We start from the raw sequence: 19590 nt of genomic DNA, 5'->3' as shown, positions 1-19590 counted from the left end.
AGTCCATTAAGCATCTATCTTCGGCTCAGGTCATGATCCTAGGGTCCTAGGATCGGGTCCCACACCAGGGTCCTTGCTTATCAGAGACTCTGCTTCTCCCTCTGCCTGTTGCTCCTCTGCTTGTGCTTTCTCGCTCTGACAAAGAAATAAAATATTAAAAGAAGAAGAACAACAACAACTGGATGAAATAGAAACAAATGATGAGAACCAGCAAACATTGGGGAGAATACTATGCCTCACAAAGCTGTCATGGGGGAAGACAGGAGGTCTCAACAGCCTCAGTTGTCATCCGTGGGTTCAGGGTTTTAGGTCCCAAGATGGAGCCAGATCTAGGGACAAGGTCAAAAGGCCAACACAACTTGGATCAGCAGTGGGGGGAAGACTCAGAGAGTTGGCACGCCAGGAGCAAGCCAGCTAGAATAAGGTGCACTGCCTAGCCCCGGCACCCACCAGCAAGTGACAAGGAGCCTCCACAATCACAAAGTAGTGGCTGACTAAGTGTAGATGATGAGGTAATATGCAAGGCTGGAATCGTAATACACTGCAAAAGCCTATCAAATATCAAATGAAGCATGATGTTACAAGTAACCAGTGGTGCTTAAGTTGGAGTCTAAAATTAGATGGTGAGTAAAGCTCACTTTTGGACTGCAAGCCTCACCCTCAGGGCAATTTATCAGAAACTGACCTTCAAAGACATCTGGCTCCTTGCGCTTTATAAGAACTGAAATCCTGAACACCAACAGGTGTCTGTGCATCCATGCTTTTAGCAGCATATTCACAACAGCCAGAGTAGAAGCACCCCAGTGTCCCTTGATGGAGGAATGGATCAACAACACCTGGGGGGCTCAGTCGGCTAAGCATCCGACTCCTGGTTTGAGCTCAGGCCACGATCTCATGGGTTGTGGGAGGGAGCCCTGTGTCCCTGCGGCAGGCTCCCCGCTCAGCAGAGTCTGCTTGACAGAGTCTCTCCCTCTGCCCTTCCTCCCTTCCCCAAGGAGGGGATGGCAGGGAAGGTGGTTCATGCCTGATCTGTTATTTCATCCCCTGCTGAGCAGAAGGAAAGATGCTTGGAACCAGGGAATCGCAGAAACAAAGCAAGGGGGGAGAGAGAGCGAGAGATCAGAGACCACAAACTCCCATTGCCCCTGGCTCTTGAATATAAAACAATGTCCTCATGATTTGGGGAGCTAAACAGAAATCAGAAAAATTATTATTTTCCTGGTTTTCAGGCACTGGGTTACAGAAAAAAATGGAGAGGTAGGATACTCTGAAGGGAGCTGGCTCTTTGGAACTTGCCCAAAAGGGCAGAGATCGTCAAGGAGGTGGCTGTTGGGTCCCACCAGTTAAAGCCAAGGCACAGACAGGCACAGGCTGTCCTGTTATCGGCCAGGCCGCTCTGACTCACACTGAGAGGTGGCCTCAGGAGTCTCATTCAAATAGGACTGGCTGCATTTTGTAACAAGGTAAACACTGCCATATCGTTTTTACTGAACACAAAGTATGTTTTTATCTTAGGTATACAGACCATAACTGGCTTCTACATGTACGAGATTTCTATGTTACTCATTAACAGTCCTAGCCGATCTATTTATACAAAGCACCCTCGGCTGTTTCCTCTTCCAGAGTGAGGCTTAATTGTACAAAAGTAAAAGAGCTATGTTTTCACCTGACTGAACCTCAGGTTAGAGCCCTGGTAAGGACAAAGTGAGGTCTGAGGTCAGGGATGGAATAGATGACCATCCTCAATGAATGTGCGGAGGTAATTCAAGACAGACCTCACTGGTAAGGACAGTCCACTCTTCCTAGTTCCCTGCCCACCAGCTCAGAGCAACCATGGCCATGCTTATATATCTGGAAAGAAGTGTAGCTTAGTCATCTGAGACCATCCCCTCTGCTCTGTAACCCTGCCACATGCCATCACTAACCCTCATTGAGGGTAAGGGGTCCTCACCCACTGATATGTGACAGTTAGTGAATGTGAGGCCAGAGACGTCCCCAGTGGAGAAAGGGAGATGGAGGGGGTGGCCTGGTCTGTAGGGCTGTGACTAGGACTCTGACGGCCTGCAGACAGGGCTGGAGTCTAGGAAACCAGCTTCCTTCTGTGGTCAACGGGTGAGCTCTAGCTAGCTTGCTACTGAAGCCCAATCAAAAAAAGTCCTAACATGACCAACCACCTTTGCACTGCCAGAAAATTTCCATTTCCATTTCCAGAAAAGGCGGCTAATCCTTGCAATGAAAACCCTGAAGTGGGAAACTAAGTGGACTTATTAGCCTTGGAAATAGAGTGGCCACATGGGGAGCCACCAACTTGTGGGGAATGACAGAAGGCTTCTGCTCCCCATCCCGTGTGTTTATTCACTGCACCACCAAGTGTGGGGAATGGGAGCATCTCAGCTCCTTCGGAAAGTCCAGCACTCTCAACCCTCTTGCAGCTCCGCCACCATCATCAACAAGAGCCCCTTCCCCAGATCAAAGCTGAAGCAGCACCAAGAGACTGCTCCTGGGCCTACTAGCTGGCCAAGGGACCCAAGAGAGAGGAGGAGAGGGGGCTCTAGACTTGGATATTCTGGGGTCCATACTGGGTGCCACCGAGAGGGTGGGGCCACCTCTCCCAGGCTCAGGCTCCTCACCTACAAAATAGGGATCCTAACAGCACCCATACCCTCACCAAGTTCTTCAGGGACTTAATGAGTTAATCCACACAGGCCGAAGCCTGGTATACAGCAAGTACTCAGTATATGTGAGCTGCTGTTAATCCTCCCAAGACAAGAGATCAGAAGGTCAGAAGGCAGAACTCCCTAACTGTTGAGCCCCGGAAGCAACACAGGCCTAATATAAAGCTGGTAGGGAGGTTCTGAGGGCAGTTTTCACTTGGTAGGAGAGTCTGTCTGAAGAATAAACAAGGGGCTCAGAAATGGGCTAGGAGAGGCATCTAGTTCTCCTTGGCACGCCCCAAGTGAGCTGCAGGTAGAGAGTTAGCTGGATGTTCTCTGAAGCAACAGTAGAGCATTACTAAGAAAAAATATGAAGGCCCTATCAGTTTTAAGCTCTTAAGGAAGGGAGTCACTCCTCCTCCTGTCAGCTCAAACCCTTCCCGAGCCCTTGCTTAGCCTCAACTTTCCTGCAGTGGCTGATAACAGTCCTTGGAATGGGAACCAGGCACTTTACCCCAAAGGGGATCAGGCTGACCAGAAGGAGACCTGCGGAGTCAAGGGAGTAGAGGGAGCCCAGGGTCCAGAGGCTGGCTAACCCAGGGAGAGTGGACCCCACAGAAGACAGCTTCCCCAGACAGGCCTCTTGGGAACCTTCCCTTTCCTTGGGAATCTACAGGCACAGGGCATCTTGCCCACAGCCCTCATCAGTCCGTGGTTACCTGTGGCTGCCCGGGGAAACTGGACAGGTTTTGTGGCGGGGGGGGGGGTGGTGAGGCTTCATAAAACTACCCGTGATACACATCCCACCCAAAGGCAAAAATCCATTTTCCCCATTAAGAAGTCAAATACAATCTCATACTGTCTCTAAAATCCATCAGGCTACAAGAATCATAGGCTACCAAAGGGAGTCATTTCAAGGGTAAATGGAAAAGCTCAGAGGGAACCAAAACACTGCAAAAAAAAAGTCTAATGGCAATTCTTCCCTAAGGAAAGTGAAATCTTTCCCAGGCTACTCCCAATTTATGGCCTTATGGGTCCCTCTGAAAAGGGTCAGATGCTTGGGACCCCAAGGAGAAAGCTCTCTGTGCCACACACACATATCCAGGGACATCCCTAGAAGGACAGTGGGTGCTCCAGTGCAGGCGGGCAGGGTGGGGGTCTGGTGGGCAGAGGGCTCTGTTTCCTTCTTCAGCTCCAGAAAGCCTTTACATTCCAAGGGCATCTCTAGAAAGGGTGTCGCCTTTCCAATCAGGATCTCAGCCTGGACATACAAGTCACCTTTGAGCAAATGATGAAAAAGCCACTGAGTCCAGCAGTGGGAAGACTCGGGGAGCAGTACCAGCCTCTCAAAACCAGAAGAGCTGCAGCCTGACAGCAAGCAGCCGTGAGCTTCCTGCCGCAAGCTGGGAAGGCTTTCCGTAGGAATCGACAGGAAAGTTACTGCTTCCTGGAGGAGGGGAGCCAGGTAAGTCTGGCACAGAAGACCTGGGCAGGCCACACATACTGCCAGGGTCCACTCACTGGTCTGCCTCTGTGGGTCCCTTGGCCCCCAGCAAACTGCTGGCTCAGCTCACAGGGCAGGAGGAGGGCCCTCCACTCCTGTGCTCCGCAAGGTCCAGCTCCTCTGAACACAAGTGCACCATGTCACCAGGGGTGAAGCCTGCTGCATCGGGCACAGTCCATCTAAGGAAGAGGCAACTCCCTTAACCTCTCTGGGGCTCCGTTTCCTCACCTCAACACTGCAGACAATAAAATAACCCACCGCTTGGGACTGTTACAAAGATTATATGATGACCTCCTTGAGAACAGTGCTGTAAACAGGCAAAAGGCTGTAACTACTATTGTTGCTGCTATTCTATGAACTAAATAAAAGGCAAAAAGGAAAAGCAACCTGTATTCTAGAGTTTTACACTGTACTGAGGTCTCTCAAAACAATAAAACTTTGTGTGGGGGTAGGGTAGAATCAGACACTCCTGCATGAAGTCCACAGTGAGGGACTGATATCTAAAATGGAGCCCTCAGAGGCCTGGGTGGCTCAGGCAGTTGAGTGTCTGACTCTTGATTTTGGTTCCTGGTGGTGATCTCAGGGTCCTTGGATCAAGCCCCACAATGGGCTCCCTGATCAGTGGGGAGCCTGCTTCTTCCTCTGCTTGTGCTCTCTGATAAATAAATACATAAAATCTTAAACACACACACACACACACACACACACACACACACAAACAGCTACCCAACAACACTTTTATGCAGGGTTAAAGTAGCTGCTAATGTATTCCCTGAACAGAGACTAATACACTAGCTGAATTTCAGCAAGGCCTGCCTCATAAAAAAAAACTGAACACAGGGCAAAAGATTCATACCAAAAAGTTAACTACTATCTCTGGGGAGCAAAATTGCAGGTATTATCTATTTTCTATAAGGAAGAGCTATCTCTGTAATTTAAGAAGTTATTTTAAAACCAAGGTCACGTTTCTCTGTGAGAAAACCGGGGCGTGGCTGAGAAGCAGCAGCCTGGGGTGTGGCGAGGTGCCCTAAGTCATAGTGTGGGAAGAGCCATTCTCCTGGCCCCCAGTCGTGCTGGATGGGGTCACTGGCCCGGTGTAGCAGCTGTTGGGATAAGCCCTCAAGCGCAGATGTGGACACCGAGTCTCATCTTCACGGTGAGCATGTTTAAATCACCCCATGTCATGTCCTGCCTTTTAGGACAATCCTGGGGAACCACACTATAAGCAGAATATAGATTCATCCCCCCTGTGGCTAACCACACTGACCACTGGGAAGCAGGCACCAGGTATCCGCAGGCCCTGTGCCACCTCAGCGGAGGGGGCGGGGGCTGGGCAGTGGTATGGTCAGAGCCGTGGAGCCGGCCCCTTCAGTGCAGCAAATGCCTCATTCCTACCTGGAAGGGTATGTTCTAGGGAAAGTCCCTTGTCACTCTAGGTGACCCCACTCTCACTGGAGGTCCCAACACCACGGTCTTGGCTCCAGTCCTAGACACTGACCTACACAGTCCCACCTGAGCCTTCTGATTTCCCTACATGCCTTTTACCCTAAGCAGTTTTCCCTCTTATGCCCACCAAATCAATTTCCTTATTGTTTATGTTAATATAACTTTAAAAAGCTTCTGTGAGAGGTGATGTGAATGTACAGGTCATGTTTCAAGACCAGGTAAAAGGAGTCCTGGGGCGGAAAACCCAGGCCACACCGGGGCGGAAGGAGGTAAGAAAAACGAAGCCAACTAGTCCGGGAGCTAGTGAGACTCCCAACACCTTCCGTTCCCCTGGGCCAGCCAGGTGTGGCCAAGCCACCCACTCCCAGTCAGCAGACACTGAGCACACCCACCAGCAGGCCCAGTCAACTGAATCTGTAAAGAGCAGCTGCCTTTTTATACTCCATTACCCCTGAGTGCCAGGCAGGCCAAGGCTGCTGAAAAGGCAAAACACAATGTTCTGCATAAAGTATTTGACCAAACCAGAATGTATCTCGATATCCAAGAAAATGGAAAAATTCGAGGCCATCTTTGGGAGTCTATGGTCCCCCAGCCTGTGAGCAGAATGTTTTCACATGGGGCACCTGGGTGTCTCATTTGTTAAGTGTCTGCCTTCAGCTCAGGTCATGATCCCAGGGTCCTGGGATCGAGCCCCGAGTCGGGCTCCCTGCTGGGCAGAAAGCCTGCTTCTCCCTCTCCCACTTCCCCTGCTTGTGTTCCCTCTCTCGCAGTGTCTGTCAAATAAATAAATAAAATCATAAAAAAAAAAATTTCACACGATGCCCAGGTCCATGACACCGACAGCAGTTGCTAGAGGGACGTCATTAAAGCAGCGGGCACTGCTGAGTAGATCTGTCAAGTTAAAGACTAAAGTCACAAGTGTGTGGAATGAGAGTCAAAGCTGGTACCAAGACCCCAGTATATTCACTCAAGGCCAATCAGACAGACCTGGGTTCAGTTTATGGCTCAGTGAGTTACTTTCTGACCTTAGGCATGTTACTTCCTTTCTCTGAATCTCAGTCTCATCTGAGAAACCAGACTGCTGTATGGATTAAATTAGATAGTGTAGACGAAGCATCTGAAGAACAAGATCTTATCAGAAATGGTAACATTTACTTAGTACCTGACATGAGGGAAAAAGGAAGATGAAGGTAGAAAGAAGTTTTTTTTTACGCCTTCGTGGGAGGCCAGATGATACAGGGAAGCATGTCCAGCCCTGGGCCAGACGCCTGGGAGCCCAGGGACAAGACATCATAACTTCTCTCAGTCCCTGGTTCCACATCTGTAAAATCTAGGAAAGTACCACTTAGCCTGAAGGACGACTACAAGGACTGAAGGCTTGTCCAGAAAGCTCAGCCCCGCATCAGGCAGCTCACGCGGTGTCCAGTAAATGGGAGGCACCGAGGGGCTTCCGGGTTGGATCTGTTTTGAATCCCAGCTCTGCCCATTCCTAGATGGGTGACCACAAATAAAAGTTAGCCTTTTCTGTGCTTCAGAGGCTTTATCTATATGATAGGGATAATAAAAGACCTACCTCAGAGGGCTGTTCCTAAATGAGTGAATGACTAAATGAGTTAATATATTAAAGTGCCTGACACACAGTAACCACTTAAGTATTAGCTCTATTATTTAGCTAGTTTTTATTATTTAGTAGTAACAGTTAATATTAAATATTTTATTTTACTTTTTAAGATTCTATTTATTTATTTGAGAGAGAGAGAGAGAGACAGACAGACAGACAGACAGTCGGAGAGGGAACACACAAGCAGGAGGAGTAGGACAGGAAAGAAGCAGGCTTCCTGCTGATCTGGGAGCCAGATGCAGGGCTTCATCCCAGGACCCTGGGATCATGACCTGAGCCAAAGGTAGACGCTTAATGACTGAGCCATCCAGGCATCCCAGTATTAAATATTTTACTTCTTGTTCTTTCTCAAAACTCTTCTTGTTCTTTCTCTTTTTAAAAATTCTATTCTTAAGTAATCTCTATACCCAAAGTGGGTCTCGAACCCACAATCCTGCTCCCTGTCTGAGCCAGCCAGGTGGATTTCTGCTGGTTCTTATATAGGGATGGCTATCAAATACCCAGGTTCTCCAGCCCCAGACTGAAAAGAGGCTCAGAAACAAAGGCTGTCCACTCACAGGTCAAGAGCGAGTTCTACATAGTTCCAAGTTTCCAGAGCCTTCTTCTTGGGCAGGCCACCAGAAAAAGTCATGTGTTTTTCAGCTGCTGATGAAGCGGCTGAAAAAGGAAGACCTTTTCCACCACTGCACTCAAAAGCAACAGGCAACTTAATTTTTCATTATGCAGAATCCATCTCAGTGGCTCTCAAAGGGAGGTGATTTGTGCCCTGAGGAAATCTGGTAATGTCTGGAACCATTCTGGTTGCCAGACTGAGCAGATTCTACTGGCCTTTAGTGGATAAAGCTGAGGGAGACTAAGCATCCCACAAGGCATAAGACCGCCCCACCACCCCTCACAATAAAATTATTTATCCGGGGTGGGTGGTGTGGTGCTGGCTGACTCGGTGGGTGGAGCATGTGACACTTGATCTCAAGGTTCTGAGATTACTTAAAAAACAAAATCTTTAAAGGGCACCTGGGTGGCTCAGTCAGTTAAGTGTCTAACTCTTGATCTGTCAAGGGTCACAATCTCAGGGTTGTGAGATTAAGCCTTGCATTGGGCTCTACACTGCGTGTGGAGCCTGCTTAGGATTCTCTCTTCGCCTCTGTGCCTACCCACCCTCTTTCTATCTCTTTCCCACTCTCCAAAAAATAAAAAATAAAATCTCTTTAAAAAATTACCCAAGGAAACCGTCCCCTACAGGCAAGCTGCTTCTTGACAAAATAAGGGAGAGAGGACACAATACAACACCACGACTCTACACTATGATGGCAGCCGGGTACAAATGACACGTGCACGTTAGCAAGAACTGCCTAGCAAATAAAAACGCAGAAGTGATTTCAGATGACGGTGTATGTGGACTATGTGAAGTATTTAAAAAAAAAAATTTCTTCGTGAGTTGTTACTGTGTTTAGGGGCCAGAGAAAAAGTGAGGGCCAGCACTAGGTGGAGGCAAGAATGACTCAAAGCTCCAACTCTCAGGTCTGACCATTTGCACCACTGATGGCCAACCAGGAGTGGCAGCGCTCCAAGCCCCTGTGACACAGGGAATACTCTGCTCTGAACCCAGGCAGATGAAGACAGTGAGGGAGGGAAAAGTAGTGTAAATGGTCTTTTCTGCAAATCCAAGCCCAGAGTGGAACAGCTTAAAAAAAAAAAGCTTATTCCAGAATCTCACCTGTCCTATCTCCTGCCTCTCTCTAAACTCTTCTTCATCTCTAATTAGCAGCTACAGTGCTGGGTCTGGGGACCATACTGCCTCCACCTCCTACCCCTTCCTTATTCATCTTTCTCCTCCTCCCTCTCTAGAATCCTCCATCCTTCTAGCCACTGGATCTGTCCCCTCCTCAGAGCAAAGAGTATACAAGACTAAACCCACTTGCTGTGTCAGAAACCACAAGCTTCTCAATTCTGACAGGCCTGGCTGAAGTCTTCAAGATGCTGGCCCAGTCCCATGTTGAAACCTAGGGGCATTGCACAGAATTCCACGTAAACGCCATCGGAGTATCAGAAGAGTCAAATGAATGACCACGGATATGGGCTAAGAGATGCAAGAGGAAGGACAAAAGTTAAAAAGACTGAACAAGAGAAACTGAGGCTAAGACAATAGAGGAGTACTCTGCAGACCCCTGAAGATGCAGGAGACCAGGGTGAAGCAGGAGGCCAAGAAGGAAGAAGAACCAAAGAGGCATCAAGTATGCCAAGGGTGGACCTCAGCCAGGTTCGAAGGCAGCAAGGGAGCAGAGGCCACGGCCACCCGCAACCTGTCCTGGAGGGGGCCCAGTGAAGCAGAGAGAGGCTCTCAAGTCGGAGCCAGGATTAGAGTGCCTGCTCCAGCACTTATTAGCTCGGACCTGGGCAAACTTTCTCTCTTAACAGGACCCACTTCACAGAGCTGCCATGCCAACGAAATGGTAGAGGAGATGCCGTGTTTAGCATCAGACCTGGCACCCAGCAGAAACTCAGCAGCAGCACCTCCTAGGGCCTCTCCCAGGATTCGGTGTAGAGGAGGAATGAGAACCTGAGGTGAAGCCTGAAGCAGAATGACTCACGAGACACCTGTGCAGGGAAGCTCGACCATTCGAAAAATAGTAGGAACTGAGTAGTGAACCTAACATACATAGGCGCCTGCCATCAAGGAGCTTCTATCCCGGCAGGAGGAGAAAGGCAGCCAAGGAACACAAAAGAATATGACGTGGGAAGGGAGATGAGAAGGGCAGGCACAGAGAGGGCCCAGCTGGGCTGCCACATTTAGGCAGAGGGTGAGGGGAAGCGGCTGGAAGGCCTCTCTAACTAGGTGACTGCTAAGTATGAACCAAAAAGAGGCCACAACGTGTGTAGATTTCTGAGAAAAAACAAAGGCCTTGGAGGGCAGCCCGAGAAGGGGGTCAGAGCATGCAGAATGGCCTGGGCTCTGAGTGGGCCTTGCTAGCCCCTGGAAGGACTCTGGCTTTTACTATCAGTGACCTGGGAAGCTCTCACGGGGTCTGGGCAGAAAACAGACAGCAGGGGCAGGAGCAAGAGGAGGGAGACCAGGTCTGTGGCCTTGACTGCAGAGGACTTAGGAGCTGTCCCAGTTGCCTCAGGCTTGTGGGCAGACAGGGCAGGACACTCAGCAACTGGCTTCCCCACCTGGCCCCTGAGGACTTCCTGTCTTCATGGCCCCTATCCACCCCCAAGCAAAAATTCAGAAATTTATGTGGGCTGAAGGAGAGTACCAACTTCCTCATGTGCCATTAACTGTATAAGGACAATTACTTTATTCTTCATCACAGCCCCATAATCCCTATTTTACAGAGAAGGGAATGGAAGCCCAGGGAAGCAGAGAAACTCCACCCAGATTCCTAAGCAGTGTGGCTTTCTGTGGCACCATGCAGCGTCCTTGCTGGGACATTGTCATCTGATACCTGGCAAGAAAGGTTCTGAGCTGGACTTTATCTCTGCTGGAAAGGCTTCCCAGGGCAATGAAAGGGCCCCATAGGAGCTTCTGATGAAAAAAAGCATAAAAGGCTCAAACAAGCCACGCTGTAATTCCACACCCCAAGCCAAACAGCCAGAGATGCCAGACCGTTAAATTCCTTCCTCTTCCATCCTCATGACGACTGATGACAGCAGTGGCAGACACCAAGAAGAGCATCCAGAAAGAGAAATAATGCCATTCTATCACCACCCTGCCCCCAGCTGCTGACCTTGGATTAAAAGAGAGGCAACGCTGAGTGTCTGGTTGGTTGGCCAATGACCCAGTAGGGCACTCCAGGAACAGGCACTCCCCTCTGCATCTTCAAGTTACAAAGAACCATAATAAGGTCATTTTTTGTTCCTGATTGACAGGCCTAGAAACCCGGTTCAAAGGCCAATTGGGCTTTTGAACTCCATGGGGACATCCCAAGGACTCTGCTGAAATAGAATATATTCATTTTTTAAAAAAGATTCTATTTACCTGAGAAAGAGAGAGTGAAAGAGAGCATGGGTGAAGGGGAGGGGCAGAGGGAGAAGCAGACTCTGTGCAGAGCAGGGAGCCTAATGCAGGATTCGCTCCCAGGACCTTGGGATCATGACCTGAGCCCGAGGCAAAAGCCTAACTGACTAGGCCACCTAGGTCTCCAAATTTTTTTCATTTTAAATCGATACCTTGCCAGATATGACAGTCCTAACCCAGAAGAACATGTACAGAGCCCTGACATCTGGACTTTCAAGGTGAACAGCACGGGAAGGGGCTCCAAGGCCAAGGGACCCGGACAACTCACACAAATTCACAACCACCTTTCAAAATGGTGGTATTTCCACACATCCACCACACATTTCCTGAGCACATGCGATGTGGCAGCATGGCTCTGGGTGAGGCAGAGATGCAGGAGACAAAGACAGCCACTGTGAGGTTTCCAAGGGGAGGCAGGCATGCAAAGATCAGGGTAGTTAGGTAACCTGCCCAGGTCCTGGTGTTAATAAGGGATTTGAATCCAGATTAATCATATTCCACTTTCCCTCTGCTACTAGGAAGCGGATATCCTGCTCTGAGCTACCAAGTGTTGTGTTTGTTTTGTGATGGATGGGGGGATGGTGGCAGAGGGGAGATGGGAATGGGCTGCGAAGAAGGTACTGCCCTGAGGCGGTGTTTGAGAGGGGCTGTGGAACCTGTTGGACCACAGCACTAGGACAAAATAAAGAAAAACATTTAGCTTGGAATCGGGACTTACATCCAAGGTTAAACTCACTGACCCAGGGCCAGTCACTAAACCTCTCTGGGCTTCAGTTTGAGTTTCTCTAAAAAGAGGGGGTGAGCCTTGCAAGGGATGGCAAATGCCTTCATCTCATCCCCCAACTCAAGCCTATTCACAGAGGCTGCCCAAGGCACTGGGGGTAAGGAGGATTCTGAGGCCACATCTGGGCTAAGCAAAAAGGGCCAGCAAGGGAGGTCTGCCAGGAGCCTGAAAGAGCGATTAATCTGGGTGATCCTCTGAGGACTTCCGCTGCTGCTGCTGTGAGGTTGCTGAGGGGCTGTCATTTTATTTTGGTGACCGAATATTTAAAACTCTCTTTCACTACTTTCTAACCAACTCACAGAACCTTTCTACAATAAGCAGATTTCCTAATATAAGACTGGAGATACTGCTGTGTTTAATTTTCCCCTTTAAACCATTCTGTAACTGTGGCATAGTCAGGAGAACCTAGAAGCAGCTGTGGCAGTTGAGACAGCCTCACCGGACAGGAGACCACCCATCACCACGGGGACCAAAGATGCCCCCCGCCCCCAACACACCATGCTGCAGTGTGGCTCTGCTTCTACCCAACCAAGCGGGGAAGTCTCCCCTCCCCTTGAATCCTGGCTACACAGCCCCATGGCTTCGTGGACCAATTGGGTGTGAAGTGCTATTCTGAGCCTTCCGGGGCCGGGTGAGGAAAAGGCCTATAGCAGATCATTACAGGGTAGTGATTGAGGTTCAGGGCAATCTGGGTGAGAGGTACACAGAATCATCTGTACTATTTCTGCAAGGCTGTTCTAAGTCTGCGATGGCTTCAAAATTAGAAGTTAAAGGAATTTTCTTTTTCCTTTCTTCCTTTTAAAGGAAGGCCTGGGGGAAAAAAAAGAAAAAAGCACCTGGCAGCTTTCACCTTTGCCCATGGACACTGAAGGATGAAGGAGCCCGGCTACCTGGGGCTGCTGCACAGGGACAATGCCCAGCCCAGCCCCACTGAGAGGTGATGTGGAGGAGAAGGGGGAAAGTAAGACATCAGATGTGGGGTTCTGTGGGTCTTTTGGATCTGAAAGAAAAATTATTCATTATAATGAACCAGAAGTACAAGATTTTGCTGAAACAGAAACAGCTGACAGAATATGGTTGAACTTAAACCTTCAAGGGAAATAAGAGGGGGAACCAAAGCCAGTAAGAGTGGAGTTGGAACACAGATAACGACAGTAGCAGCTAGTGATGAGCACTGGGTGTCGTAAGTGATGAATCACTGAATTTTACCCCAGAAATCAGTATTTTTTTTTAATTTTTAAAGATATTTTATTTACTCATTAGAGAGAGAGAGAGCACAAGCAGGGGGAGAGGCAGAGGGAGAGAGAGAAGCAGACTCTCCACTGAGCAGGGGGCCTGATGCAGAACTCGATCCCAGGTTACTGGGATCGTGACCTGAGCCAAAGGCAGATGCTTAACCATCGGAGCCACTCAGGTGTCCTCAGAATTCAGTACTGCACTGGATGTTAACTAAAATTTAAATTAGAAAAAATAAATAAAGATGGCAGCATCTAAGTGTGGGTATCTTAGGACCCTCCGCCCCCCACAGTCAGGCTGCCACTGGGCTCCCATCCCATCCCCCTCTCCCTTCTGAAGCGTCTGCTAAACTGCACGCCCTCTCCGTACTGCATACCATACACAAGCCGACCCGACCGCCGGAGGAGAGTTTATACATCTCGTCCAAGGCTGGAATGTACACACAGTCAACCGAGCACCCCAGCTATCATCTATGTTCCAGCCCCCAGAGATGACCTGGGGAAAAGAGGCGGATCTTTCAAGCCAAGCCCTGCCCCAATTACAGAATCTCTAACTTGGGATGGTTTGTTACAAAACAGTATGTCGACCTTCCACCTGTGGCAAAACACCTTCCATGCTGGCTGGGTAAGATCTGACTATGTGAATGGGTCTTTTGGACCTAATTCCTTGGGCTGAGGTTGGTTTCACGTTCTTCTTGGCTAAATGCTTTTGTTTCCTGAGTTCCTTTTCATACAGCATCTCTAGTCTTACTTCAATAGGATTTATCTTCCCACATATCTAAGCGATTAGAGGTATCTTCCCCCCTTTTCTTCCAGCAGGGTTGTGCTCCTTGCATTGTCTCTGTCTCCTTAGAGTCCCTTTTTTGTCTGTTTTGGTCACCATCCATCATTTTGGAGCCTTCTCTCTGGTCTCTGATGACCCTCTACTGTTGGTTAATACTTAGGGCTGAGACTTCAGCCTATCACTCACAGCCTGAAGAGTCTTGACTAACCACCAGTGGTCAGAGTCTACACTAGGACATCATCAGGGAGGCTGGCCGAATTCAGACGCAGACGAGACAGAACACAAAAATGAGCTGAGTTCAGGGGGTGGGGTATGCTCAGAAAGCAGCCTGTCCAGGGGTGCGGCTGGAGCATAGGGCACTGGTAACACCTACCAGCAGTGGGACACACAGGGCAAGCTTCACAGGAGTGACATTCTGTGTCACCCCGAGGTGTGCAGGTTGGGCCAACTGCGAATGCGGGGTGTGGAGAGAAGAAAGTGGCACGGCAGGGAAGAGGCCCTACATGCTTCTAGATGCTGATGATGACACCCTGGGCTTGAAGGGGATGTGGTGACTGAGGAGACAGTTGGGGGTCTCGGAAGGGAGTGGACAGAGCTGGTCCATGGGGAGGGCTGGGGATGGCATGAACTGTTGGCAGCAAAGTGCCATGTGGTGAAGCATCTGCCGAGATGGTGGCTGACGACTACTCTGGCTCCGCGTCCCCACACCTCTCCTCCAGACACGAGCTTACTTTGCACAAACGGTCATCACAGCCACCACTTCCTAGTCCTAACAGCCAAGCACAGTGTCCGTCAACTAATGAATGGATAAAGAAAACGTGGTGTATCCTTAAAATGGAATATTATCTGGCGACACAAAGAAATGGAGGACTGACAGATGCTTACAACCTGAACACATTATACTAAGTGGAAGAAGCTCGTCTTAAAAGGCCCACATAAGGGCTGTGGCATCTAGTGATGAGCACTGGGTGTTGTAGGATTCCATTTATAAGAAATGTCCAGAACAAGCAGATCTACAGAGATAAAACAGATTAATGGAGGGGGAGGGTTACGGAAATGGGAGCTACCACTAAAGGATATGGGTATCTTTTGGGGTGATGAAATGTTGTGGAATTACAGTGATGATGCTCGTACAACTCTGACTATACTAAGAACTGCTGGATCATACACATGACACAGGTTAAGTGTATGGTATGTGAATCATCTCTTTAAAAAGTTGTTACTAGGGGCGCCTGGGTGGCTCAGTGGGTTAAGCCGCTGCCTTCGGCTCAGGTCATGATCCCAGCATCCTGGGATCGAGTCCCACATCGGGCTCTCTGCTCAGCGGGGAGCCTGCTTCCTCATCTCTCTCTGCCGGCCTCTCCGTCTACTTGTGATTTCTGTCAAATAAATAAATAAAATCTTTAAAAAAAATTAAAAAAAAAAAAAAGTTGTTACTAAAAAAGGTGGGGGGTGTCAATGACGTCTAGTTCCCCTCCCATTGAATCCAGCCGCCCTTATGACTTGCTTTTGAATGAGAGAATATGCTTTGAACGAGAGAATATTCCTGGGGGTAGACCCAGGAAATAGCTGGCAAACTTTCACTCTCACCCTCTTGGAAATGAGCTGCCATGTAAATACGCCAGGCTAGATCACAAACAACAGGTAGAGAGAGGCCGCATGGAGGTAAACCAGGACCCCTCTCATGTGAATGAGAACATCTTGGGACATGCCAGCCCCAGCAAAGCTGAATTAAGCCAAGCCGAATTAAGGGACCCCAGGAGAGATCCCATAAAACCAACTCAGAGAGTCAGGAGAATAAATCATTGTTGTTTTAAGCCACAGAGTTTTGAGGTGCTATGCTATAGGATGGATAACTGATATACCACCTCTCCAAGCCCCGGGTTCCACCTCTGTGACATGGGATTAAAGCTACAGGGCTCTTGGGAAGGTCAAATGAGGCTAAGAGCAGGCACCAGCCTCAAGAAATACTAGTTGCTATAGTTATTATTAGTAACTATCATTCCAGGAGCCCCTTGACATACTGCAAGCATACTCCCGGGGAGTACCCATTGCATAAGCACCAGGTACCTCCAATCACAGGGTTTCCAAAAAACTGGTTTCCCAAGAAAAACAAAGCAATTTTTTCCTACAATTTCTGTAGTACAAAAACATTAACTTGGAACCATAAACAGCCTAGGGTTCTTAGATCAGCCATCCACCCAGCTACCTATCCATTCAACACACCTTTATTAAGTCCTTGCTGTTACCAGACACTGATGAACAGCAGCTCAGAAGACTTTCCCACCCCTGAAACAGCAACAGTTACCATATAGGGGGCTGCTAACAGAATGGACTACACACTTGCACTTCAGCTAGAGATGAACCGGAAGTCATAGATAAAATCTAAACTCACCCGGAGAAAAAGGTGATAGGTACACATTCTGAACCAAACCCTCAGGATTCCCATCGGGAATCTGCCCCTTTTAGCAGGGTGATCTGGAGCATATATTAGTCCCCTCTATGACTTCATGACTTCCCATAAAATGGGAATAACCTCACAGGACTGTTGCAAGGATTAAATGTTAATGTAAATAAAGCTCTCAGGAGTCACTCGGCACACAACAAGCACCCGGGAAGAATTAGCATTTTTAAAAACCTGAAGGCACAGTAACACAGCAATTATTCTGCAAACCGAAAGGTCATAGAACAGTCCTAAAAGTCACCCAGACACCCAGCACAGTGCTTCTCAAGACATTTCCTTTCTACTGATACTTTTTGCAAAATGCCAATCACCTGCCCTAATGTCGCAGCCATGTCCAGTTGCTCTCAAAGTTCTTTGCTGGTTACTCGCACTCTCCACTTCTCACAGCCGTCTCCAGACTGGTACTTGTCTGCCCAGGCAACTTGGAGTAGCACTGTTCTAGGACACAGGGACAACTCACAGGCCTGCTGAAAACTCAGCTCAGAGGTTCAAGAGAATTACAAAAACACGGAAGTAAAGAAAATCAACCCAACAGCTGGGGCAAGAGGAGGACTTGCGGGTCAACAAACTGAGAGAGAAAATAATCTCGACCGGCCAAATCTAAAAAAAACAAAACCAGCTGCCAGAGCAAGGACCCACCTGGTACCTTCCCCACCAGTACTCCAGAAGGTCCCCTCAGGAAACACGTCGACCAGGAAGTCATCAGCCCCAGAGCGGTAAGAGACATAGAGAAAGTAGGCAGAACTGACTCAGGCCTCCCAAGAAAGAAGTCCTTCTCAAGAATTAGAAACCACCCTAAGCAGTCACCAAGCTTTGAGAACATCAACCATGACACACAAAGGCCTGAGTTCCTTCTCTACAAGGAAAACATGCAAAAATTTCCTTTGGTGACATGGGACTGTGCCCTCCACACACACACATACACACCCCGTTCCCAGTACCTGTGGTTTTAGGAGGCTCCTGAGGTCCGCCTTGCCAGCCATACTGTGGGTATCCTTGATAGGGGTACCCCTGAGGAGGTGGGTAGGGTCCCCCCATAGGCCCTGGAGGGCAGCCCCCTGGTCCCATTGGTTGTGGTGGATAAGGTGGGTACGGGGCCGTCGGACCAGGGCCCGGATACGGTGGAGGGTTCCCTGGGTTCATCAGGGACCTGCAGAGTGTACCTAGGAGACAAATATAACAAAAAATTATTTTCATCTAATCCATGGAAATCATTAGTAAAAAAATTTCAACTCAAGAGACCATTTATAAAACACCTTAAAGGTTACAAACCTCTCACAAACCTTCAGTCCTGCCCATTGTTTCTTTCTCACCATTTCCACAACTGACAGACAAGTATCTTCTATATCTATTTAGTGGCCTTCTGCCTGCCTTCCTCAGTAGACTGCAGGCCTTGAGAGCAGGGACCAATCACCTGTGGGTCATCGCCACAATACTGGAGCTTAGAATACTGCCCAGTACAAGAACAGCATCTCTTTGTTAATTCTCTGAAATGTCCAGAAATGTGACTGCATAGCTCTAGGAAGAAGACACCAAGTGTAACAGCACTAATTAGGAGTCAGATCAGTGGGGGCTAACCCAGCATGAGAAATTCTCCAAAAAAAACAGCGCTGGGCCACGCTGGGATCTTCTAACAAACAACACTACTGCTGTGACCAACAAAGACCCACGGCTCTAAGCAGCTGAGCTGTGTCCTTAGTTCTCGCTGGACAGAGGGCACTCAGATCATCCAAGGTCTCAGGACTCTAGAGAGCTCACCAGGAACCCTCACATTTGTGTTTAATGGTGCCTGTTCTTGGTGGTCTGCTTCTGTGAGGGAAGTCATTGCTTCCCAGCCCCCAAAGACTTGTTAACCATTCTTGACTGGCCTTGAAGGCGTGGAGCCAGCGTCTCCTCTCCATCATCTCTGCAACCCCCGCAGTGCCTGACATGGCAATGACTTGACTAAGAGCGTTACTGGGAAATGCAAAGTCCATACTCTGGATGAATGTGGCATCAGTACTCTTGCTACATTGTACTGTTACCCATCTGGAGTACTAATATTTAACTCTTTATCTATTCGAGGATTTTCTATCCCCAACCAAACCCTAAGTTAATAGAAGAAAAACTCTCATAGTCAAAATTTAATAATTTCACTGTTAATTCTTCTTTATAACAGTAATCAATAAATTTGTAAGTGACTATGTCTGTATATGAAGACAAAAATAACCATAAAATAAGGTTCCCTAGAAAAACCAGGTTAAAGTATAGTGGACTTCGCAGTCTGCCCACACAACAACCATATCCCCTTCAAAATAGCGGTCAGGTATCCATTCATTCTTCCTTCCGAAACAGCTCTGGGATGAGCCCAGGGTAACCTAAGCCAACCCAGGCCACTCTTTCCCCCTTCGCTTCAAGACTAAATCAAGAAAGCATCCAGGACTAAATCAATCCCAAATGGCATTCCTTGGACAATAGGACTGGTTCTGATGTAGTCTGATAATTAAAAGCTAACACACTCCTGACCTTCCCTTCCCCTTAACTCAAGTACAAACACAGTCCAGTGAGGACGCAGCCTGGAGCACTGGTGACAGCCCGGGTGCAGCCCTGAGGAAGCCAGCCCGAAGATGAAGAGGTGCTCCAGAAAAACAGAGCCGAAAAGGAAAGTATTCCAGGTGACTTTGTAATGGTTCATAAATCAGGCAGAAACCTAAGCCTAAGCTCAATTACCTCTACAGAATTTCCATTCTAGGAACCAGTGGTAAGTAAGCTAATGTGCCCCTCTGAGTGACTTTCCAGCAAGCACACAGTTACACAGTGCTGACCATGCCTGGCGCTGTGCTAGGTAATGGGGGTACAGAGATAAATAGGGCTCAAGTGCATCCCTTGGCACCTGGTAAAAAAAAAAGGGCAAATATAAGGATAGTGAGTTTTAGAAAAGGTGGTAAATAGACAGCTGGGCAGGAATAGGGACTTAAACCCAGGAGGAGGGGAGAGGGTCACTTGAAGGAGGTGATTATAAATTGAAACTAAAATATGGATTCAGAATGGCTTGAAGGTCTCTATTTTGACCACATCTGCATTCTGTCCCTCATGTTAGA

The 19590-nt window shown here is 48.5% G+C and overlaps 1 long non-coding RNA gene across 1 annotated transcript in view; it reads right to left on the bottom strand.

Annotated features, from left to right (window-relative positions):
- The window catches only part of LOC132028581 (uncharacterized), a 41107-nt gene extending 23566 nt beyond the window's left edge, over positions 1-17541 (bottom strand). Inside the window, exon 1 of the long non-coding RNA XR_009407473.1 lies at positions 17452-17541. This is a non-coding gene — a long non-coding RNA (uncharacterized LOC132028581). The remainder of the gene's footprint in view (positions 1-17451) is intronic.
- Between the last annotated feature and the right edge of the window lie 2049 nt (positions 17542-19590).

The sequence above is a fragment of the Mustela nigripes genome, chromosome 12, assembly GCF_022355385.1.
Source record: "Mustela nigripes isolate SB6536 chromosome 12, MUSNIG.SB6536, whole genome shotgun sequence".
Lineage (NCBI taxonomy): Eukaryota > Metazoa > Chordata > Mammalia > Carnivora > Mustelidae > Mustela > Mustela nigripes.
This window is presented reverse-complemented; position numbering and strand designations above follow the sequence as displayed.